Below are 24,638 nucleotides of genomic sequence, written 5' to 3' on the forward strand. Positions count from 1 at the left end.
CAGGAAGGAGAAGCTAATACCAACTTGCCTTCCTTACTTGCATGAAGTGAGATCAGCCCAGCCATATTCTGGATTTCCATAAGGATCAAAATTAGAAGTACCCAGTGGATCCAAGAACTGAAGCCAACTTCTCATCTCAATTGCACCAGTGTGAACCTGGAGTGGGATTCGGGGAGTCAGTGGAAGGACCCTGCATTTCCATGAGCAGAGCCTGTCCCTCTAACTTATGACCAGGCACCCCAAACATCAAAAGAGCAAGGATGGTATCCAAACAAGCAGCAGGATGCCTCCTCCCCAGTGAACCTTTGGATCCACTTCCCTGGCCTTATGTCCCATCAGCCAAATCTGCAAGTCAGCTTCCAAAGAGGAAGCCCCTGGAGTGTCTCTAAGGACAGTGAGCAGAGTGGCTCTCTGCCCCGCTGCCTAACAATCAACCCTCCCAGCCAGACTCATCATGCCAATGGCCCTTAAGTGCAAAGGAAGCAGCTCTGGAGGCAAAAGGAAGGGCCTAGAGAACAAACCATAGAAAGTTAGGGTTCAAAGGGACCTCAGGAGGTCACATCTAGTCCAAACCCCTGCTCAAAGCAGAACCAGCCCCAACTACAGCATCTCAGCCAAGGCTTTGTCTAATTGGGTTTTGAAAACCCCCAAGGATGGAGCTTCCACCACCTCTCTGGGTAACCTGTTCCAGTGTTTTACTACCCTCCTTGGGAGAAAATTCTTCCTAATATCTAACCTAAATTTCCCTTGCTGCAACTTGAGACCATCGCTCCTTGTTATGTCATCTGCCACCACTGAGAGCAGTCCAGCTCCATCCACTTTCAAACCCTCCTTCAGGGAGTTGAAGGCTGCTATTAAGTCCCCTCTCAGTCTTCTCTTCTCTAGACTAAATAAGCCCAGTTCCTTCAGTCTTTCCTCATAAGTCATGTCTCCCAGCCCCCAAACCATTTTTGTCACCTTCCGCTGGACTCTCTCCAATTTGTCAACATCTTTTCTGGAGTGTGGGGCTCAAAACTGAACACAGTTATCCAGATGTGGCCTCACCAGTGCTGAATAGAGGGGAATAATCACTTCCCTTGACCTCATGACATTTCTTTTGGTCCAATCCTCCAATTTGTCTAGCTCACCCTGAATCCCAGCCCTACCCTCCAGTGTATCTACTACTCCCGCCAGCTTGGTTTCATCTGCAAACTTGCTGAGGGTGCGCTCTATGCCATCTTCCAGGTTGCTGATGAAGACACTGAACAACACCTGCCCCAGGACCAACCCCTGGGGTGCTCCACTTGATACCGGCTGCCAACTAAGACATCGAGCCATTGATTCCTACTCTCTGAGCCTGATGCTCCAGCCAGTTTTCTATCCACCTTACAGTCCATTCATCCAGCTCATACTTCCTTAGCTTGGCTGCGAGACCATATCAAAAGCCTTGCTAAAATCAAGGTACACCTCATCCACCCATCTCCCCACATCCACAGAGCCAGTCATCTCATCATAGAGGCCAGTCAGGTTGGTCAGGCATGACTTGCCCCTGGTGAATCCATGTTAACTGTTCCTGATCACGCTTTTCTCCTCCAAGTGCTTAGAAATGGATTCCCTGAGGATCTGCTCCATGATTTTTCCAGGGACTGAGGTGGGGCTGACTGGTCTGTAGTTCCCTGGATCCTCCTTTTTCCCTTTCTTGAATATGGACGCTATGTTTGCCCTTTTCCAACCATCCAGGACTTCTTTTGATCATCATGAGTTTTCAAAGATGATGACATGTGATGCAGTCACATCAACCAACTCCCTCATCACCCTCAGGTGCATCCCACCTGGCCCCATGGACTTGTACACGTCCAGCTTTTCTAAGTAGTCCCTACCTGTTCTTTCACCATTGAGGGCTGCTCACCCCCTCTCCAAACTCTGCTGCCTGGTGCAGTAGTCTGGGAGATGACCTAGCTTGTGAAGACTGAGGCAAAAAAGGCATTGAGCTCTTCAGCCTTTTCTGCCACAGGGTTGCCTCCCCCACTCAGTAAGGGACCGATACTTTCCCTGATCCTCCTCTTGCTACCGACATACTTGTAGAAACCCTTCTGGTTACCCTCCACATCCCTTGCTAGCTGCAACTCCAACTGCGCTTCGGCCTTCCTGACTTCAGCCCTGCATGCCTGAGCAATGCTCTTATATTGTTCCCTAGTTATCTGTACAAGTTTCCATTTCTTGTAAGCTCCCTTTTTGTGATTTATTTTACTGAAAAGTTCCCTGCTAAGCCAAGCTGGTCTTCTGCCACACTTGCTAGTCTTCCTGAGCATCGGGATGGTTTGTTCCTGGACTCTCTGTAAGACTTCTTTAAAGTCCAGCCAAAACTCCCAGACACCTCTCCCCTTCAGTCTGGCTTCCCGGGGGATCCTGCCCATGAGCAAACTGAAGTCTGCTTTTCTGAAGCCCAGGGTCCTTACTCTGCTGCTCTCCATCCTTCCCTTCCTCAGGATCCTGAACTCAATCGTCTCGTGGTCACTGCTGCCCAAGCTGCCATCCGCTACTACAATCCTTCCTGTTTGTGAGCAGCAGGTCAAGAGAAGCACGGCCCCGAGTTGGTTGCTCCAGCCCTTGCACCAGGAAATTGTCCCCAACACTCTCCAAAACCTTCCTGGATTGCCTGTGCACCGCTGTGTTGCCCTCCCAGCAGATGTCGGGGTGACTGAAGTCCCCCATGAGAACCAGGGCTTGTGATTGGAAAACTGCTAGCTGTTTGAAGAAAGCCTCATCTACCACTTCCTCCTGGTCTGGTGGTCTATAGCAGACCCCACCACAACATCACCCTGGTTGCTTTCCCCTTGGGCCCTAACCCAGAGACTCTTAACAGGCCTATCTCCAGTTTCATACCAGAGCTGTGAGCAATCATACACAGTCGGGCTCCTCTTCCCTCCCCAGTGACACAGATGTTAGCGATTCGGAGGGCACGGGCAGAGTTCAGAGAGAGATACCCCTCTGTGGGGAGCTGAGGGCACCAGGGTAGCAGCCTGGAGATGACCCTTTCTCAGAGTAGGACAACTAAGGATACAAAGAGTGGCGACACTCATTGGCAGTGTGGCCGGATGGCGGCCTGGCTTGGAGACAGGTGTCCTGCGGTATGGGACCAAGTGTCTGAGCATTAACACCCGGCTCTGCCCTCTTCAGAAGGTTTTCTCTTTCCATGATACACAGGCAACTATGGCGATTTCCCAGTGACATGAAGCTCCATTAAGATGACACCGTAGCCCTTGGAGTGCTCTCTACGTCGGGCTGGGGTGAGGAAGAAGGTCAAATTAGTTCTCCCTGGTTTTGCTAAGAAGAGGGCACTGAGCTCTGGGATTTTACTAATCACATTTAATGCTGTATTTAAGAAAAACAAAACCAAACCAAAACCCCTTGAAATCTGTGCTTTAAAAAGTCTTCATCTCGCTCCCCTTCTCCCTTCCCTCCTCTCTCTTCTGTCCCCTCCACTCACCCTGTAATCTGCCATTCATCGTCTCTCGCATTTGCTTCCTGTCTCTATTCCCTAGGCCACCTCCCTCCATACTCACTGACCCACTTTAACTGTCAGATTTACAGTCGAGCAGTTCACTGGAGGGGAGAGGATGGATTTGCAGAATAAATTTGCAGAGCCGGGGAGCCAGGCAGAGAGGAGTGAGCTGAAACATTGTCAGGGAGAGAGAGACAGAGGGAGGGAGAAGAGAGGAGACTGCCATGAAGGCAAACGCAGAAAACTGTGGGAGAGAGAGAGAAGTGCAAAGAAGAGCATGTTAGCTTCAACAAGATGAATACAGAAGGGGGTACAGGAAAAAGGAGGAGAAGGGCAGGGGAGAAGAAGGGGAAGACGGAGGAGAAAGAGAGAAAGGCTGGGGCCAGCAGCGAGAGGACAGCCACGTAGGGAACAAAAGCCACAAAGGCAATGTTGCTATTTTGGGTGCCACCGGTAAGGAGACGGTGCTCGCTCTTGCACTGGGATCTCCTGGACGTGGAAGGGAAGGTGAATCCACACCCAACCAGGCACATGTCTACTCCTCGCAGGCCTGATCAGGTCACAGCCTGCACCTCCGACTACGCCTGCAGCTTCCCTCTCCTTCTTCCCAGGGGGCACACGTGGTGCTTGGCTAGTCACCTGAGGTAGCTGGAGAGCACGGCGGAGTCCAGATGTCCTTACCACCGCACTGCCCGCTCCCTGAGCTTTCCCCACCGGGCCCTCCTGACATGGCCTCATGTTCCCAGCCGTCTGTGCTCGGCCAGCTCCACTCTGCAAATCAGTCTGTAAGTGCTGGGGTGTGAGCCAAGGGGATGCGGTGCATCCCGGGGCATCTCTGGTCATAGGGGAGGCCTTGGAAAACACGAAGGTTGGAGAAGAGCATCTGTCCTGTCCCCATCAGAGAGCAGGAAACCTGGCAGCCCCTGACAGGAGAGCAAAGGCAGGGGGTAGGGGTGAGGATGGATGGGGAAGAGTCAGATGGTTGGAACGAAGCACTGGGAACGAGGGATTAAAGAAACCGGGGTATCAGGTAATGGACTCCGGGGGGTAATAGCCTGAAGGGAGAGCGCCGTAGGTGAGAGAAGGGAAAGGATCCATATGGCACCATATGTGCAGGAAGGAGATAGAGGTAGACAGGGGAGTTAACAGGAGTTTCTAAACATCTGAGGGCTTATTTGAACAGAGCCAGCAAACCGCTTGAGATTTGCCCCTCGCTAGATGGAAAGAACGGCACACGTTCAGACAGCAGCGCTGCAGGAAAGGCAACTCCGGTCCCCAAGGAGCGAGAGAAATCCAATAAAGAGATCCAGAAGGTTCGTAATGGCAAACCTGAGTGAGGACGTGAGCAAGCTGTGCTCCGGCTGCGCTCCCAGGCAGAGGCAGGCTGAGCCCTCGGAGAGCGGGGAATTGTTGCCTGTCTGTGTCTCTTTCTGTTTTGCCTGGTTTTATTGTGCTTTGTTTAATTAAATCACAAAAATGTGGTGCAAATTCTATGAGGAAACGAGAAGGCAAATTAACATTCCAGAGGAGGCGACGCCAGCCGAGCACACGATGCTGAAACAGCACAGGGAGCGGCGAGGAATGAGAGATGGAGGTGGGGCAGAGGGATGGGGGGAGAAGAGAAGTGAGGGGCGAAAGTGGAAAGAGGGCAGGAGGAAGGGCGAGGAAAATGATAGGACTCCTGCCGAGAGGAGAGAGGAAGAGAGGGATCAGGAAAAGGCAGAGGAAGAGAGGGGACAGGGAAGAGGAGGAGAAAGGATGAGAGAGGAAAGAGGAAGCAAAGAGGGAAGAGAGGAGACAAGACTAAGAGAAGTGAAAGTCAGACCAGAGGGAAAGCACCAAGATTATCACAAGTGCTGTTTATGCACTCGCTGAGCTCAGACCGTGCAGGGCCCTTTCCAAACTGATACGCAGCCACCGTCCCTGCCCGGGAGAGCCTGTAGCTGCGTGCAGGCAGGGAGAGCCACGGCAGGGGGAAGCATGCGTGTGCACGGGGAAGGAAACGCAACGACACAGCTCCTTCACTGTGACCTGGCCCCCTGGGCACACCGTGCTCCCAAATAGGTACAGCCCCTCCGCCCCGTTCCCATCCTCTCACCTCCCAGCACACAACGCACACAGCACCCACCCTGCTCTCCCTCTTCACACAGACACCCTCTGCACCCGTTCAGACAGGCCCTGGCCCTTCTGCTTGGGTGCTGGTGGAAGAGGGTCTCTGTCACTGTCCCTGCACCCCAGGCCAGCCAGAGCCCCACGCTCGGGTTTTTTAAGCGGCACCTGCTCGCAGGAGTTACAAGGAGGGGGCTCCTGCTTTACGGACCTGAGATGGGTGAGCAGCAGCAGCAAAGGAGAAAAGGAAACACAGATGAGAAAGGAGCAACAAATACTTACTCCCCGAGCCCCCACCCTGTGCCGTGTCAGGGGGTCATGAAATGTTTTTCAGGAATGAAGGGCAATGTGCCCATGTCCTGTACCATCCCAAGAGGTCTGTCTAGGCCAAAGCTGTGCCGCTCAGCCCTGTCCATGGCTGGGCTGGGGTGGGCAGGACCCCTCCCCCTGTGCCACACCGCAGCTGTAGCAGTGGCTGATGCTGCTTCTGGTTCTTTGTCCCTCACTTGAAGGCAATCTACAGGTCTCCTGGAAAATGTGTTTTTTTCCACAAGCACAGTTTCCCCTCCTGTAGATGCAGCCAAGCAAAACAAAACCTGGAACTGGGGAGAAATGATAATGAACGAGACGAATATTCACTCCTGGTTTAATTGAGTTCACTTGGCCCCGTCCCCAGCCGTGCACGTCCACTCCACCAACATTTAAGCGATGGGTTTCACTGCCACCGGTGCTCGTGAAACCCCAGTTTTAAGTGTGCATGTGTGAGAGCGTACGCTGGAAGAGCCTAGAGACTCGCCCTGACAGAGAGCAGGAACAATGCCAAGCAGCTGATCCCATCAGCCACAAACAGCACTTCTGGAGCCTGGAGCATTGCTTATCCAGGGCTCCCTACAAGCTTTTGCCATCAATCCAGGGGCTGATTTCAGACTTCAGGGGAAAGAAAAAGCCTCTGGTAAATCTGAATGATGACAACTTTGGCAAGGTGCTGGGGATGCTCCAGAAAGGTGCCGGGCACTATCATCTCTTGCTTAAGCTACTGGGTTACCTTCAAAGACTCTTATTCTGCTCCTCCTCCAGAAAACTCCCAGGCCTCAGCACTTCTCAGGATAAGACCCAAGGTGACCAGTCCCTGCTTAATGATGGATGCTCAGTCACTGGCCTGGCCTTGAAGGTCCAAAATGCAGACTGAAATTTTGCAAACCAACTTTGCTAGGACATCAGGGATAAAGGAGAGCTTGGGAATAGCTTGTATAAAAGGTGCACCATGGCATGGGCACTTTTCAAAGAGGAAGGCCTGGACCAATGCAAAATAATGTACCTGATGCTTCTTCTCCTGACTTCATGCCCACCCCAACCTAGTCATAGCCCTGAGGAGCTTCACTGAGAGCCACTTAGAAGGCAATATCTCCTGATTTCCTTTCTGCTGCCTGAGACATGACAGGATCTGCTCAAGAGACTAAACAAGCAAGCCAGATCAGTCTGGGAGCCAAGCAACAGCAAATGTGATCAGCACTGCTGAGAGATTAAATGCTCTTTAATGTTGGCAAGTGAGAGGTTAAAGGATGTTAGCGTCCAGCACCGACTTGCTTTGACAGGGCTTACATATGCTTAGTCACATCTAGCTATGAAGCCACTCTGGTAACCAAGACATTTATTCAAAGGAGCATAAGAATCGCGCACATATCTGGCTGTGTGAAGGAGAACTTCAAAAGGGCTGACAGTCACAGAGCCCGGCAGTAACCTTTGGCTAATTAGCTGTCTTGATTTTCTTGCAGTTTATTTTTATACTTCTCGGGCTCTGAAATGCATTTACTGTAATGTCAGAAAGGTCCCGGTAAATAAAAAGCTTCCTAGCAATCACTACCATCAATCCTGCAGGGCTTTCAAGACCAATGTGGCCGGGCTGAGCTCAGGACAGGCAGGCTGACAACACCGTGGTGAAGTCTTTGTTTCGCGCAGGTCTTGCTGAGACTGCGGCGGCAGTGACAAGGATGGCTAATGATGAAGAATGAATATTCCTACGAAGCCGCCGAGGTACAAAGTGGAAGAGAAGTTCTTTTAGCCAGCATGAAGCTACAAGGAGATAGGAAAGGTTGCAGAGAAAGGAAGAGGTGACGGGTGTGAAGTCAGACACGATCAAGAGCAGAGGCTAGGTCTGGGAAAGAAAGACAGGACTAGGGAAAGTAAAGAAACAAGGGAGTGAGACAGTCGGGAAGGGGAAAGAAAAAGATAAATCCTGGGGGGAAAGGTGTGGGGCAGGGAGCTGGAGGGAGAAAACCCGGTCCGTGCAAACACTCAAGGAAGGGTGTGAGTGGAAGACAGTCTGTAGGAAAGGAAGATCATGCAGGGAAGCTGGATTTTGTGGACCCAGGGAGTGTGGAAGGAGGTATATTGATGACAGGGGGCAGAGGATGGAGGTAGGGGTGTCTTGTGGGGCAGGTCCTTGCACTAGATCAAGGAAGAGGTCCTGGTAGGTACCTAGTGACAGAGAGCCTTAGAAGCATGGAGAAGAGGCTGAACCTGTGTGCGGGAGGGGATGGGAGCCCGGGTGGTGGGTGCATGCAGAAAGACATATTTCTTGTGTGATCTGGATGTCAGTACCGGGCCTGGCCACCACGTCACTGTGCTGCTCCCACTAACCCACACAGTCCAGTTCATGTCCTCTTTTATGTAGGTCTTCTGTCTCACTAAACACACTTGAAAAGGTCCTGGACCATGGCCCTCAGGTCTCTCATCTTTATACATGCAACCTGGTATAGGAGACAGTCAGTTCCAGGGTCCCCTGTGGGGCCTTCTGTTGCCAACGCATGCTTCATGCCAGCATTTGTCTCTGGAAATGCTTCAGTGAGATGTGAAAAGCTCATATCATTGCCACCTGGATGACTTCTCATAGCCCCTCCCTTACTCACTTTGCTTATGGGAGGTGGTGGGGAGCATAGAGGCTCACTCCATCGAAACCTCACTTTCTTTTTGGGACACCGTTCCCCCTTTCCTGACAGGCCTGTTGGCTGTACGTGTCGCTGCTGTGCCGGGATCTGCACTGTGCTCTGCTCAGGACAGCCTCCCTTCCTGGAGATGCATAGACTCAGCCAAAGCCCAGAACAGGGAGAACAGACAAAAGAAAACAGAGGAGAAAAAGGCAGGGGAAAGCAGGACCAAGAGTGTACCCACCCAGGAGCCTACTGTATTTCCTCACATATAACATGCACCTCTCCCCAAAAATCAGCTGATGGAAACTGGGGTGTGTGTTGTAAGTGAGAAAATACAATAATATAAATTTCTGCAGCACACGCCTCTGCTGGGGGAAAAGGAAAAGGAAGGCTGCATGTGCTTCGTAGGAAGCAGCACAATGACCACCCTGGGCTCCCGAGCTGCTGCTACTTTGCTATTGCTATTTGTCAGTATTTTCAGGGAAAGATCTTTCATCTTCATTCTGCCTTCCAAAAAACAGGTGCGTATCCTGTTTCGGGGAGAGGCACATTGTATGGGAGAAAATACAGAAAATATTCTCTGCTCCCAGGCTTTGTTCCTGGGCTGCCCTTTGAGATGCTTGGCCCAACTGGAGGCCACAAGCTTAAAGACAGTGGGCCTGGCTTTGACCTCATTTATGTTCATTTGATATCAGTGGAGCTCCACTGATTTCAGTTCAGTCCCCTCAGTTTACACCGGGGTGAATGACAGTCGTGCAAGGCCCTCCATTGTGGAGAAGCCTAATGGGCTGGTGAGGTTCATTCCTCATGGTCAGGGGCTGCTGCCTCTGAAGCTGGACTTGGCAAGTGGGGTGTTGCCTGGGGAGGGGAGGGGAGGGCGGTGGCGGGATGAGAAAGACCTCCAAGTCAAAAGCCATGTATGTGGAAATATGCATGCACTTTTGAGACAGGTCATTAAATTGCCAAGAGTCTTCATTCAGCGAGCAGTACTTCTTCCAGAACAATGGTGAAGAAGGAAGCTGATGATATGAATGATTTCTAAGATGTTATTTGAAATCCTGGCAATACCTAGGTTCCCATCTGGGCAGAAGGCAGTTGTGGGAACAAAGTGGGTTTCCTTCACATTTCTCCCCCTCCAGCCCCTGCATCATTAAGCAGGGAGGGAGGGTTTGAAATCTTCTGCTTGCGTCCACATCTAACTGTGCAATTCTGCTGGCTGCCACCTTGGCTGATGCACTGGGGACGGAGCGGGAGACTTTCAGAGATAGATGCCTGAGCTGCTGCCATGTGAGCAAGAGAGCCTGGCATTTCATCTGGGCAGTGCCAGGTGCCAGACTCATCCTCCGAGGGCTGGGCAGAGAGAGGAAGACGCCGCGCACACTAGCCTCAGAATTACGTGGCGCTCCGCGGAGCGCTCTCATGTCCCTGACTCCAGTCCAACAGTACGACACATCTACAATTTAAATCTGCTCTGCCCTAGTGGGCAGCTGGGGAAAGGAAGGAGGTGTTTAGATGGGATGTACTGTTATCAGTCGAAAATGCAAAGGGGAAGAAAGCAACTTTTATTATTACCACGCTGTGCTCTCAAGCACAAACTACTCGATATTTGGTCCTACTGGAGCACAGGTAATGAGAAGGCAGAGCAGAAAGGAGAGCTGTGCTTGTTGCCTCAACCATCAGAAACCGAGCACTACTCGGCTGCCCCCCAGGATCGCTGTACTGAGGATGCCTCTGAAGACCCAAAGATGGGTGGCAAACACCCAACGGGCACACTGCAAACCCTTCAAACAGCACCTCCTCCCTTGTCTCCTGCTCTCTAGGCCTGTCTTCCTTGGTATCCATGTTAAGCACTGCCCCGGGTACTTGTCAGAAAATTCAGTGCCTATTACAATCCAAGCTGCTGTTTCCTTTGAACGGCAGCAAAACAAAGCCCCTCGAAGACGACCTTTGACTTTTTGTCAAAACAAGCGTCAGGAATTGAAAAGACAGAAGAGCTTTCAGTGCAATTTCAGCAGAAAAGCTTTCGGCTATGTCACGGCACTGCTTTACTTCCACTGGCAGAGGCTGGGTCCTTGAGTCCTATATGCCAGCTGTTTAGCTCCGGACCCTTAGAACGAAGGGTCAAATCACGATAACCTTATGGAGGGAAGTTAATAGGAGCTTCGCCTGTGTAGGAGCCGAGTAAAAAAAATAAGAGAATTCCCACTTGATTCAACAGCGGTAAACCCTCTAATATTAAGCTCCAAATACCCTTGGCTACAAGGCTAGATTCTGATATTTTAGTTCACAATCCCATTCTTATAATTAAAGGTTACTGTGCCTTGGATTCTGGATCCAACACTCTTAGATTTTATTTGATCATGAAGTAAATGTCTCAGGGGACTGGTAATGAGATACAGGCCTGCTTTGCAGCCTGACCTTTGCTAGACCTCATATTTTACTCTCACAATGTTGCCAGAGCACATTAGGTCACTTAGGGATGGTTTCTACGAAGCAGGTGGGAATTATACACCTGTATGCCAGCACCTGCAAATAACTACAGGTGTATTTGGTAGCATGTATCAAACTGATGGCAACCTCACTGCGCCATCCCTTCAGACTGACATTTGTGCATTAGAAAATGCAGCCACTTGTGCCCACCAACCTGTATCGGTATTAATTTGCGGGTGCCAAAAATATAGCTGCAATATAAATTAAGAATTTTGTGCAATTCAGGGTCTTACAGGTATAAAATTTGTGAGCACGGTCAGGCACTTGGACCTCTAAAGGTCTTAAAACTGCATGTACAAACAAGCACAAGCAGAATTATTCGCACTAGCAGGTTTTAGGTGCGTCACCCCCTTTCAAATAAGGTGGGGAAATGAACTTCAGGTACCCACAACTGGCCTAGTTTTTCAAACAAATCTAATCCCCTTATTGTGCAAGTGCTCCCCAGTCTGAATCCAGACTGCACAGCAGGGATCGGAAGCTGTTGCCAGTCGATGGATCCTTGATGGCTTATTGCAAGGTGAACTGAGCGCCCTCTCATTAAGCATCCCCAGCACAAAAATCCCCATCCCTGCTCTCCTCACTGGCACTCCAAATCAGACGAAACAAATTCAATCCTCAATGGCATGCCAAGAGATAGGCTCGAAGAAATCCAGACGTTACGGGCTTGATGTATGAATCACGAGCTGGAATTCTGTGGGCTGGTGCCATTCAGGCAGAGTGAGTTCAGAGAGCCAAGGTTATGCACACAGCACGACTACGTGCAAGCCAGCTGCTGCATCTATCTGCACAATTTCTCCACCAACACCTGTATCTGAGTCACGGCTATGTAAAGCGCTCTGACAGACCTGGAGACTGACAGGCTCTATAAAATCCCAAGCATGATTCTAGTTTGTCAGGGGGGAGTGGTTATCAGAAGACAAGTTGTTTCCTCCGAATTGCAGAGATGGGGAAACAAAACCAGGATTTATTACAGTGCTGCTTTCTTGGGGTGCAAGAAACACATACATGTGCGCACACACACGCACACACACACGTGGGGTCTGTGTGGCAGAACTACACAAGCTGGATTAGCTGCAGGAGAGGCTGTTGAACATGAATGCAATGAGCTACATTTCACTTGCCGTTCCTGATGACCAGCCCAGTCCGGTCCAGTCCAGGCAGGTATATTCTAGGCAGTTCCCTTTCTGCCTGCATAGGAATGGGAGAGCTCAGCAGAGAGCTGGTGGGTGGACATGAGTGGGATTTTCTGTCTGCACTGAGAGCTGTGACAATTCTTCACACATGCCTGACTGCATAACTCACTCTTAATTTGGCTGACATTCAAATAAAAGCTTCATGTGAGACATTTAGAGGATGTTGCATCTAAATGATATGAAATTGCCCCCCATGTATCCACAGGGGCTGGCTGGATTGAATCTGACACCGTGATACAGTGCTGCAGAAAGCAGAGAAGGGTCATTGGGAAAGTGTCAGCGCCGTGTTCCTACACCACGCTTCCCCTTCCCTGACAGGTTTCCTTCTCTCATTACTGCCTCTGTTATTCTCTGCAGGACTGACTTTCAGCCACTCAGAGACTGCTGCCGCATTGGCTTCCAAAGAGATGTGAATGATACAGGAACACCCTGATAGATACAATGCAACAACCATTACTGACAGTGGAGGATTAATGAGGCATGAGCACCCGACCTGCTGCTGGGACTCCATTCCCTCTCTCCGAGCGCACCCTCTCTCTGTTCTCGTTGCCGTACAGGAAAAGAGCAAACACCCTGGCTGGAGAACAGATCCTAACCTTTATGGTGCTGTCTTGATGAGTTTTCTACACTGGATGGGTGTTCCCTCAGGTGGCAAAATAATGACCTCGCTTTCGACATCTCATATGGAAGGAGACCGTGTGCATCGGGAGCGTGCGGAGTGCCCCGAGGACCTGGAGGTCTGCACGCTCGGCAGCCTCCGTGGCACACCACCTGCTGGCTGACATGCAAGATGGCACTGGCAGAAATGAGAGAGAGAGGGCTCCTGCCTCACCTGTTTCTACCTTCAGTCCAGGGTAGGAATCTCAATTTGCAAATACTTCCGATCAGTAGAGAACCAGGCAGCAGCACCAGGAGTGCCAGCCCCTCGCCCTTAGGATCCAGTGGTCCAAACTCGAAGTAATCAATGTACCCTTAGATCCCCCACCACACGCACAACCATCACCTCTCAGCTTATCCATGTGGCACTGCTTGCATTTGCACACCTGAGCTCCGAGTACTGAGAATGCAGGGGCTTTCATCTCCGTTTGTGGACAGACAGTAATCCACTTTCACTGGGGTGACATGAATCTGCTCCATACCCAACCCATGCGTATGGTGGGTGGGGGACGGGACAGGACACACACCAAATGGGAGGAATGCTATTCAGCATTACAGTTACCAGTGCAGAACACGGGACCTTGACTTGAAAGCAAAGACTGGAGAAGACGCTTGCCCCATCCCACCCGCCTCTCCTCCATACAGAGGCTGCAAAGCCTTGGGCTTCTTGCCCTCCTCATCTCTTACAGGTTGAGTTAATACCGGGAGGTGATTTCCTGTGAGGAAGGGAACATCAAACCACAAATTAAAAAAAAAATAATCACTCCTTAGCTTCATATAATCCTCGTATCCCAAAGGATCCCACAGTAGTTTGCTTTACTTCATATACGTGGGCAGAGCTAATTAGCATTACCACGGTATTACAGGTATTCTTGGATTTAGTGAAGGGAATAGGCTGTAATACCGTGGTAATGCTAATTACCACCACCTGGATAGTTTTTGAAAACCCTTGTGTGCCTGGCACTGGACAGACAGACCCAGCCAACCTCAATGTCCACCCAGTGAGTAGGCGGAGCATTTCAAAGCCACTGCATAAAGGACATGTCACAAAAATGAATCAGACTTGGGTATCAAAATGCACGCCGTGGTTCTGCAAAGCTTGCCATAAACATCAGCCTTGTACTAGTCTTCACTCCAGAGGCTGAACAAGCACCCCCTGCCCACGGAAACGTGGCCACCTCCAAGTGGGACTGAGCCGCTGTTGAACGGTGCACGGCCACACGGCCTGGCGTAAGACAGAAAGCAAGGAAGACTACTATGTCCAATTAAAAAGGGCAAAAAAAGATGAGAAAAGAAGCAATTACTAATTACTCAAGTTGCAATGTGGCCAACCCTGAGGTTAATACTGCTATTCTTGCACAAATTGTCAGTTATTGTAACAGCTACAATTGATACGGATCTCCTAGATCTTCTGTGTCATCCAAAAGAGCACTTACGGCAGCGCATCGCTCCATAAGCCAATGCTGGAACATTAGTTCAGTCCTGACTCAGAGGAGAAGAGCTGCTCCCACTACTCCTGCTTCCTGTACTGCCTGAGTTTCTCTTGGCATCCTCCCACCCAAATGCTGACCAGGCCTTGCTTTTCTGAGAAGATGGGTGGATTTTTAAAGCTCTTCTGGGAATGAAACTCCCAGGAGCAACTTTGAAAATCTTTCCGACTGTAAGGAAGGAGGACAGAAAGGGAAGAAAGGAGGCAGGTGGAAATAATGAAGCAATGAGCTACGAAGGGTATAAGAGAAGGAGGAACTGTGATGAAGACTGACTTCTTTATTAAGGTTTATTAGCTTCACCCAAAGAGGGAAGAGAGTGTGGGGAAAACGATGCCATTTAAAAGCAAACTGCCAATAATAATAATAATAATCATCATTATAATCATAATCTCAATCTGTTAGTATTTTATGTACAAATGAGCTTAACGGAAGATGTTTTCCATGAATCAAGCTATTTTGCATGTGCTTAGTGTAAATGTGCCTCGTAAATGCTACTTCATCATTAGCGCACATTTTGTCTCCTACTTGAGCTGTAATTTTCAACAGCGTGTCATGAGTTTGGGCCCCCGCTTTTTGGGTGCCCAACCTGAGGCACCTTTGGGTGGGAGGGGTCTTGATTTTCAGAGACAGCATTTTAGGTGTCTCGGTTGGTTATTTAACCTGCTAGATGCTCATGAAAATATAAGACAAAATATGGAATGCATTGACAACTGGAAATCATCGTTGCCTTGCCCCTAACAGTGCTTAGACATGGGGGGCTGGATCTGCTGGTCTGGCCAAGTAGCCTCTAGTGCAAGCAAGTGACTGTACAAGTGACCTACAGCTGGGGGCTGGCTCAGACCTGAGGACAACCTGGAGCAGCCTCAAGTGCTCAGAAATGAACACTCGCTCTTTCGATGCAGTGCTTGTAACAAAGGGTAAATCTGTGGCACTCCTTCTCAGAGTGGCGGGAAGAGGGCAATGTCTGAAACACTTGAGGATGAAGGAGCTGAAATGCAAGTGCATCCTTCAAAACAAGAATCCTTGTTCCCTCCAAACCCAGGCTTCAAGGTGGAGTCCAGGACGGCTGCCAGATGTCTGATCTGGCAACCTAGGCCCATCCGCATCAATAAACCAAGTCAACACCCCCCAGGATGGCTAATAGGACCGGGCCCTCGGCTAGGGACCTGTTCAGTCCTTCCAGGCAGGTGCAGTCTCAGAAGGGGCTTCAGCATCTTCAGTTCCTGAGCTGCACTATGGTTCAGGTGCAGCGCGGGGCTGTAAATACATCAATAATTCTCCTCTCTTGCCTGGGGACACTTTTGAATCTTCCTGTTACATTTTATATACTATCCTGGTGTCACAGCTGGGTTACACAATATCTAATTTTAATACTGGATACACGGAGCTGTATTAAACCAGGGCCTTCATCTGATAGGAACCATCAGACACAAATATACAGCAAGCTCTCTCCCGCTTCTAAGGCTCCAGGCCAGATCTGCTCACTGGTAGAGGAGCGCAAGCTCTGTCCCTCTGGACCAGCACAGTCCCTGCGCCACAGGGAAAAATATCCTCCCCTCTAGGTTGCTGCAGCGTATGCAGGCTCATAAGCAGCCCCAGCTGGCAGAGATTAGCTGAATCAATCCAGCCTCGTCTCCCAGCCAATGCCCCTCACTTTGTGGACCTCGCTGGCGCCGTACGGATCCTTTGGTGGAAGGATGGTTGCAGCAACTCTGTGCCACGGCAGTCCCTCTCCAACAGGCTCCCTGCCACCAGGGGCCCTGTGCCAGGATCTACACTGGCAGAAACCATTTCAGTCCCTCAAGTGAGCCTGGCCCTGAGTCACCATTGGCCCTGTGTCCACAATCTGGGTGTTAAACTCAGTGAGGCAGCACTCAACAGTGGGTCTAACGGGGTTTTAGGGTAGTTTCCCTGCTACCTTGACCAGCCAGCCAGGCTGAAGGAGACACGTTAACAGGCAGGTTTCCATGAGGTTCATTTTCATCCCGCATCTCCCACTGGTTTGTTAATGTAGGTCTGCATGGGGTTATTAAAATCCATTCAAAGCTGATGCCAGCGTTTCAGTGTTAATGTCAATGGCTGAGAAACACAGAGGACGGGGATGAAGGAGACAAGGGAAGGTGAGCTGGTGGCTAATTTCCATCATGAAGAACTAATGAGCTGAAGACTTGGGCTGTGAGGATGAGCCGCAGCAGGGCTGGCTCCTTTCTGCATCTCTGTGCTATGAACTCACCATCTCGCTGAGGGGTTTGGAGTGGGCATGAGCTCTTCTGCATCTCACACCATGGCCAGGTAGGTGTTGCAGGGTAATCCCATCAGCCAAATGCTTCACTCTGAGTTTTACTTGACAGCATTTAGTCCTTGCCGTTTGTTTCAGAGGCACTTTAGCTGCCAGGATCTCAGCAGCTGAGTCTTCTCGAGTGGTTAGCTTTAGTATGATCATTATATAGCAGAAACAGAGAGGACAGAGCTGCTCCACCAAACTCGTTTGCAGGATCAGCGTGTCAGGATGGACTGTGGGTACTGCATTCAAAGGCTCCCCATCCTGCACATTCCTCGCTTCAAATATCTACTCCCTAAACACACAGTCTGGGCAACTTGGGAACAGGACTGGGCTCTGGAGGCCCAGTCTCTGGACTCTGGAGACACCATTGCAGTCATACTACCACTGGCAGCCTGTGGCCTTTGCTTGCATGGCAGGTCAGGCAAGTCCAGTCCAGCACCTAGATTTTGCAAAGGGAGAGGTGACTTTAAGGCCTACCTGCAGTTGCTGTTATGCAGACAAAGACAGGAGTACTCAGAGCTTCAAGCTATAAGCTGGCTCACTAAGGGCATCCAGAAGGAGTTGCCCTCCACTGCCATATGCAACATTTGCATACTTGCTTGTATGCATCATGGGAGGTTTCAGCCTCTCGCATGACATCAAGTAATGGCTCAGTCGCAGATCATGAACCTTTCAAGATAGCTCTGGCTCAGCACTCCCCAAGAAGCAGTCCCTCTCCTGAAGAACCCCTTGAAACCAGCCCTGGCATGGCTTACATAGAGGCAAGCCTTTGGCTTTAAGACCCTGGCTCTCCTTGGCCCTGGCTTCCCTAGCAATCTGTAGCAACCCACCTTGGAGAGCTCCTTCCTTTTGGTCGGATCTCAGAAAGGGGGTGTTTTTCACATCAAGGATGGGTTCAGAGTGCCAACATCTCAAACAGCACAGCAGACCTGCTCACCTCCAAACAAACCATCTTTATTGTGCCAGTGCAGCTCCCTCTGTCCTTCCTTGGACTCCACTCTGTTCTGGGACTAGTCTATATTTAGTCTGGAGAAGAGAAGACTGAGGGGGGATTTAATAGCAGCCTTCAACTACCTGAAGGGGGGTTGCAAAGAGGATGGAGCTGGACTGTTCTCAGTGGTGCCATATAACAGAACAAGAAGCAATGGTCTCCAGTTGCAGCAAGGGAAGTTTAGGTTTGATATTAGGAGGAATTTTTCTCACTAGGAGGGTAGTAAAACACTGGAACAGGTTACCCAGAGAGGTGGTAGAAGCTCCATCCTTGGAGGTTTTCAAGACCTGGCTAGACAAAGCTTTGGCCAGGATGATCTAGTTGGAGCTGGGATGATCTAGTCAGGGCTGGTCCTGCTTTGAGCAGGGGTTGGACAAGATGTGACCTCCTGAGGTCCCTTCCAACCCTCATTTTCCACAATTCTATTCCTTTCTCTCCCTCCAGCTCTCAGAGCCCATTGGAAGTCAATAAAACAGAGTGCAAGTGCTATAAAAAACAGGTGGGAGGTTATTGGAAGGAAGATGTGGCTTTGCAGCATTTCCTTCTCAGGCAATTCCTCAGGCAGAGTCAGCCACCCTTGAAACCCCACTGTTACAACACTTCAGTATTAACCCACAGATAGCACTCACCCGCCCAAGTAAAGCCGGTATCACGGGGAAGCAATCAGGCAGCAGTCTCTGCAGGCCCAGACTGCTATCTCCCCTTCAGGTAAAAAGAGCACAGAATAATAGAAAATGAGGGTTGGAAGGGACCTCAGGAGGTCACATCTAGTCCAACCCCCTGCTCAAAGCAGGACCAGCCCCAACCCCAACCATCTTTATGTCCTACTTGCGAAACTATTTACACCAGCTAGTTACAACAGCACATGCTTACACTCAGCCCCTTCGCAATGTGCTCCCCTCAAGAACTCAGCCCGCCTCGCCTCACTGGCCACAGGCTCTTAGCTAGAGGCTGGGGTGCCCAGATCTGAGTTAGACAGGACAGGGTACCTGACAGCAGATTATGGTGTGTGTGCGCGGGCTGGAGGCTCAAACCATGCTGCCCTATAACGGTGAGGGCTCATTCTGGCCAAAGCCACCACTATGGCAGAAAAATGTCCTTGTGCCTGCAAGTCTAATCACAGAAGCTACAGAAAAGAAAACCTAGCTAAAAAGAACCAACCAGGTACAAAGTTAGTGCTTGAAAATCTGTAACAACTTTATAGCTGGTTTCTATCCAGCTTTAATTTGAAGGTGTGGCAGGGCCCTAGCACAGGACAGAGTATACAACTGTAGCAGAATGAATATGGGCCACCAGCAAGGCCAGATGTGCTCCAGCACAGTGACCCTAACTGATGCTGCCTCTGGAATTACTGCTATTTGCTTTATGTGTAGCTCAGTTTCCTTATCTCTACATTCAACTTTACCACTCTTGGGAAGAGATTTGAGATCTGTGGGTGAAAGGTGCTATACAAGAACAAAGCATGAATGAATGAATGAATGAAATGTGGAGTTTTCTTCACTGGAAGGTTTTCAAGAAGAAGCTGGCTAGGACTCTCTTGGCAATGGTTTAGAAATGGTAAATCCTGCCTCCGTTCAAGGGCTAGACTAGAAGACCCATAATGTCCCTTCAAACCCTGTGATTCAGACAACAGACAGACTAGATCAGGGGTATCAAAGATATGACCCATGGGCCAGGTCCAGGCTGTGGGCAGTGCAAATGCCATGTCAGCCCAAGAGCTGTATGCCCAGCAAGTGTATGGGTTGGACCCAGAACTAGACATGGTACAGGGGGTCCAGGGCATAGGCTGCATGTGGCATCCCAGACCAACCCCTTATGCTGCCTGCAGTTCTGGATCCAACCCCTATGCCATGGGGAATGTGGTGCCCATGCTGGCACTGAGGTCTGGTGTGTGCTGCCTGTGGCCTGTGGGCTGGATCCGGTGCCACATAGGGTGTCAGTCCCAGTCTAGCCTGCAACCCAGCTCAGGGACACTCATCTAGCCCATGGAGCCAGATGAATTTGCCATCTCTGGACTAGAGAAATGAAATAGTATAAATCTGAACTGAAGAAGTGCCAGGTCTACAGCCCTGGAGATGGGGGCTACAGAAAAGGTGCAACATAAGCCATGGTTCCACATACCCTCCTCCTATCTCACAATGTGCTTCTTTACCAAAGACAGCACTGCAAGAGGGGAGGAAAATCTTTAGTATCCCTGGCCTCCCTGCTAAGGCAACAGGGAGCTCAGCTGTGGAGGTGGTAGCAGTCGACACCGAGAAGGAGACCACCATCGTTTCACACCACAGGTTACTGAGCAGCTGGTAGAGGGCAACAGCTTTTACCCAAGTTTAAATTTATCTAATGAAAATAAAAATAATAAGGCCACCCAAAATAATGGGTGGTCTAAAACCACTGTCAGCCATTCACAATCCCCCTTTCTTCCAACCCTTCATATAAAGAGGTTACAACTCAAGGGCACCACTATAACTCTTGTGATAATTTTTCTCTCACTTAGCAGATGGAGTCATTTACAGATCCTTAGGTTTAAATGAATGGCTTGCACTGAAAAGGCCAGAGTCTAAGCGACTGGCAGGTTTTGCAGTGTTGATAGCCTGGAAAATGCTTAGCAGGGGAAGAAGTTGGCAGTGAGAGTTCATGGACATGGTGCCTGTGCCCTCTGCCAGGGAAATAACAAGGCTGAAATCCTGGAGCTAGATAGGGCCAAACTGTTCACAGCAAACAATTTAATTGATGAATGTTCTGAATTGCCCAGAGAAGGCTTAGACTTTGACTCATCTGTTAGGTGGTTTCAAATCAACTGGCAAAATGTTCATACAAACATATGTCAGTCTTGGGGCTACCCCCCTCCTGACACCTGCCGAAATTGCCATCTTAGACTATGCAGAATTCACCTGTCTATGCCATGCAACTGGTTAGCAAGGTCATGTGCTATTGTTTCAGGTCCTTGCACCATTAAGTCCTTTGAGGTGGCTGCACTAATGCTAACCAGTATACAAATACTTATTTATACAAATATGTGCAGTCCTTTCCCTCTCTGCCAACAATCTTGTGACTGCAAACTCACTTGTGCATTTGCCCATTGGAAGTCAATAAAACAGCGTGCAAGTGCCATAAAAAACAGGTGGGAGGTTTTTGGAAGGAAGATCTGGATTTGCAGCATTTGACCCGGCCTTGCATATAGCCAACACTGAAGAGGCTGGAGAAGGGGAAAGTAGAAGACAGTGAGACAAGATGGCTATCAATCATAATTAGACACTCTGCAGTGAGCAAAAGCCCTCTTGCTTGCCGTGTCCAAAGAGCCTGATCTGAAACTACTGAGCATCACCACTATCCAGACAAACGTATATTCTCTTGTTTTGGGGCAGCCCCAAGTTCTTATCCTTTGCTGGCTGCAGGTCCCAGTTTGCACCCTGGATAACCCAACATTTGATGTAAAGCCTCAATGGGGAGTCTCTGATATATGGGTAAGCATTCTCAAGACGCAGGGCTTACGGCCCCAGATAAGAGACCTGCTGTTTGTCCTTCTGGTCCCAAGGCTGTTGCATTAACACTAATGTTTGTAAATCATTGCCGGGCTCTGGGTCTCTCTCCAGCAAGCCCCAAACTGCACCTGCCAGTCAATCCTGCCTCACGCTTTGTTTGTGACTTGGGGTAGCACTTGTGTTGCTTGCACACACAACCTCCTCTGGCTCAGTGATGGTTTTGATCCTAGGGGAGATCCTAGGCATTTTCAAAGCCCAGAAGCACTGCTATGAAGCACGCACAGTCATCCTGTCCCTGATCAGCACACGCTAAATCCCAGAGGTAAAGCAATGTGAGAGTGGTGTGGACCCCATAAGCACCCTCGAGACAGAGACAATAGGTGCATGCTCAGGGTGCTCTAAAGTGGCTACAGTGCCTCAATCTGGGGTGCATAGGGCAGGCCCGGGGGGAGGAAAGAGGGGTTTCCCAGCTGCATGCTAGGCAGAGAGGCAGCAAAGCCCCTATATAACTCGGATGCTTCTGCAAATTTTACCCCGGTGCAGGGTTTTGCCCATCTCTCCCTGTCTGCCTTCCATCTGGCCTCCACACCTGCTTGCGCGCTTCGAGACTGCTATTTGTCAGTCTCCTCCTGGCCCGTGGACTGCCGTCTGTATTGCCTGTCTCAAAGGCTGATAAATAAATACCTCTCACCAGCACTAAATCTCTTTTAAAAAAAAGAGAGAGGGAAAAAGTGGAGGTATGATAGTCAGGGAAATAAAGTAGTTGCCATAAACCTGATTGCACTGGAAATGAGGGCTCTGAGCAAAGTTTATCCCCGATGTTGTTATTCTTTTCAGTCTCAGCACCATGCTGAAAAGAAGTTTAAGCTCACTTTTTAAGACCCATTTTACTCAAATCCACCTGTCTTCCCCAGAAATAACAGAAATAATCTTTTTTATCCAGCTGGGCTTTTTCCTACAGAAATTTGTTTCCATTAACCTGTTCCCTTTTGTCCTCTTAAAAAGCATATTTTGAATAATAACAGGGCAAAAAAAACAAGTTACATGGTACCAAAAAAAAAGTGCTTGACTGCACCTCTTTATACAAAAATTATCTCTCTCGATGGATAGGAGAAAACTCTTTTAATGGGATTGAGGTGAAGACGAGAGAGAAAAATTCCTGGAGCTCTACGTAGCTAGTCATTTCATGGCAAACTCTAGTCTTAGAAAACTAAATTACACTGGCGATGTGAACCTAATGTTCTCTTTCTGCTTTGTAAAACACAATTTTGTGCAAGCCAGGATGAAAGTAGATGCTCTATTTCTGCTTTGGGAGAAATAAAAGGAAGAAAGCCTCTCTGTATTCCTTAACATTCAATAGGAGAATGCAAATTCATTGTAGACAAGAAACCCACCCAGCTCTCTCTTCCAAGCTGTGTTTTAGAGGGAAGGGTCATCATTCAGGAGTCAAGAGATGCCCATGATTACTGCATAGCCAAGCGGGTCATATAGTGTGTTGAGGGAGGGAGGAGACGTGAATTTTTCAAGAATTCAGCTTGATTCAACCATTTTCAAGCTTCTCCCTGTTCAGCAAATAAGGATACTTGTCTACTAATTCACATGCATATTGTAAGGTAGACGCAGCTACCTAACTGCAAATCTGAGCAAGTATTTTGGAAGGCTGGATACCTTAATATATAATCCGAACGCTGTCAGTTTTTCACTTGTGATTTTTCTTTACATGTAACAAAACACCAAAGAGGTTTAGAAATAACAAAGGCAACATTTGCCAAATGTTGTATTTGTTTTCTTCTGTTCAACGAGCTGCTCCTCACAGCAGGGTCTGCAAAGCGCTGCTCCCTCTCTGAATTCAGTATAGACAATAAAACTTTGCAGCTAGGGTTTTTTCTCCCAACTCGCTTAAAGATGTGATCCATTTGCAAAGTGCAGATCTGGTTCTGAGCTGGGGTTCTGAATACATTTTGAATTTTCAGGATGTCTGGATTGAGCAGCGCGGGCCCACCTCTAATGATTTATGGACATGATTCTCGAGGTAAAGAGATGCAGCCAGCGTGATGACGGGGTGGCGTGGCCCAGGGCACGCTGCTGGGACTGCCTTGTGTAACACTCCTTACAACTGAAGACTAGGTTGGCTACAAAATGCTCCCCTTGTTGTACGAGTTCTCAAGACACGTGGCCAAGTACGCTGACTGCCACGTAGGAGATTTTCGCGATGGTGTATTCTACTGCCAGTGCAGTCCAACAAGAGGGCAGAGCCAACCGTTTCATCCATGCATTGCTTCTTCATGGACGAGCTACACGGTTAGACTGCACACTGAACAGGGGCCTTTTCAGAATGATATCAGGCTGTGCGAGTTTTCAGAAAGCAATGGGAGAGACCCTTTTCTGGATCACTACCTTTATCCATGCCACGGTATTCACTGGCCCAGAACTTTTTTTGGAATCCAAAGCTGTGAGATCACCCTCGCGCACTGTTTCCATGTACCCAGACTCTACCAACGACGGGTGTGACCCACCTGTGCAGTCCTCCCCCACGGCCTGGTCTTCCCCAGCCCTTCCACCCCTGCCTGCGCACTACAGGTCTGATTGAAAAGGTCACCTCTTACCTTCCTGCCTGTGCTTTGCTGCTGGTTCCTGACATCAGAAAGCTGCAGTCCAAAGGATTTTTCTTCAACTAAAGTCATGAAGGTTGTCTACTCATAGTCTTTTTTTTTTGCTGACAGGCACAGTGGGTGCAACATTAGGGATCCTTGAGGAGCGGTCACCAAGCCCAGTATTTGAACTGCAAGGAAAAATATAAAGTGGGAAATACATCAGAGGTCGTAAAAAAAAAAGAAAGAAAGAAAAAGAAGTTGGTGAAAACAATGGATCAATCATCAGAGAGAGCGAATATAATGGATCAGAGACAATGGCAAAGACATCAGACATGAACCAAAATAGGACAGAAGGGACTCATATCAGCTATAAGATCAGCTGTTGGAGGTGGTAAATCAACAGGAAAAACAAACCAGCCATTGTAGAGGAGGAAGTACAAAGGAGATATCAGAAATGAGGGAGGAGAGGGGGGACGTGGAACAGAGGTAAAAACAATGGGAGAAATGCAGGATAGCGCCTGAAGGAGACAAGCACGGTGCATCTAGGGCTCACAGAGATCATCAGTGACCTGACGAAGGACTAGTCGTCAATGGACTAATAGTAACTGTTAAATTAGATATAGGGGCCCAGGTCAATGTACACTGGAGCGGTGGGTCCTCAGTACGTCTGAAAACCGGTGTTGTGCAGATTTTAAACAGTCTTAAAATACATACACTGGCCTCTTGTGCCAACCCTGCAGGCCCAGAAACTGGCACAAGAAGCAAGGGGGGCTCCCACTTTTATACAGAAAATCATAGGGGCTAGGGTCACAAGCCAACAGGCCAAAGGGAGGGAACAGGTCAAAGACAAGCAATTCACACATATTCACATTATGTTACCCCCCAACCCCACTTTTAACTGCATGCGCCCCCGCATCCAACTAAAGTTACACCA

The 24,638-nt window shown here is 49.3% G+C and overlaps 1 protein-coding gene across 1 annotated transcript in view; it reads right to left on the reverse strand.

Moving 5' to 3' along the window:
* ELFN1 (extracellular leucine rich repeat and fibronectin type III domain containing 1) overlaps positions 1 to 24,638 on the reverse strand; it is a 129,770-nt gene that overhangs the window by 46,151 nt on the left and 58,981 nt on the right. Inside the window, exon 2 of the mRNA XM_025212380.1 lies at positions 23,717 to 23,892. The gene's annotated coding sequence lies outside the window, so the exon portion shown is untranslated. The remainder of the gene's footprint in view (positions 1 to 23,716; positions 23,893 to 24,638) is intronic.

Source organism: Alligator sinensis, unplaced genomic scaffold, assembly GCF_000455745.1.
Source record: "Alligator sinensis unplaced genomic scaffold, ASM45574v1 scaffold1517_1, whole genome shotgun sequence".
Classification (NCBI taxonomy): Eukaryota; Metazoa; Chordata; order Crocodylia; family Alligatoridae; genus Alligator; species Alligator sinensis.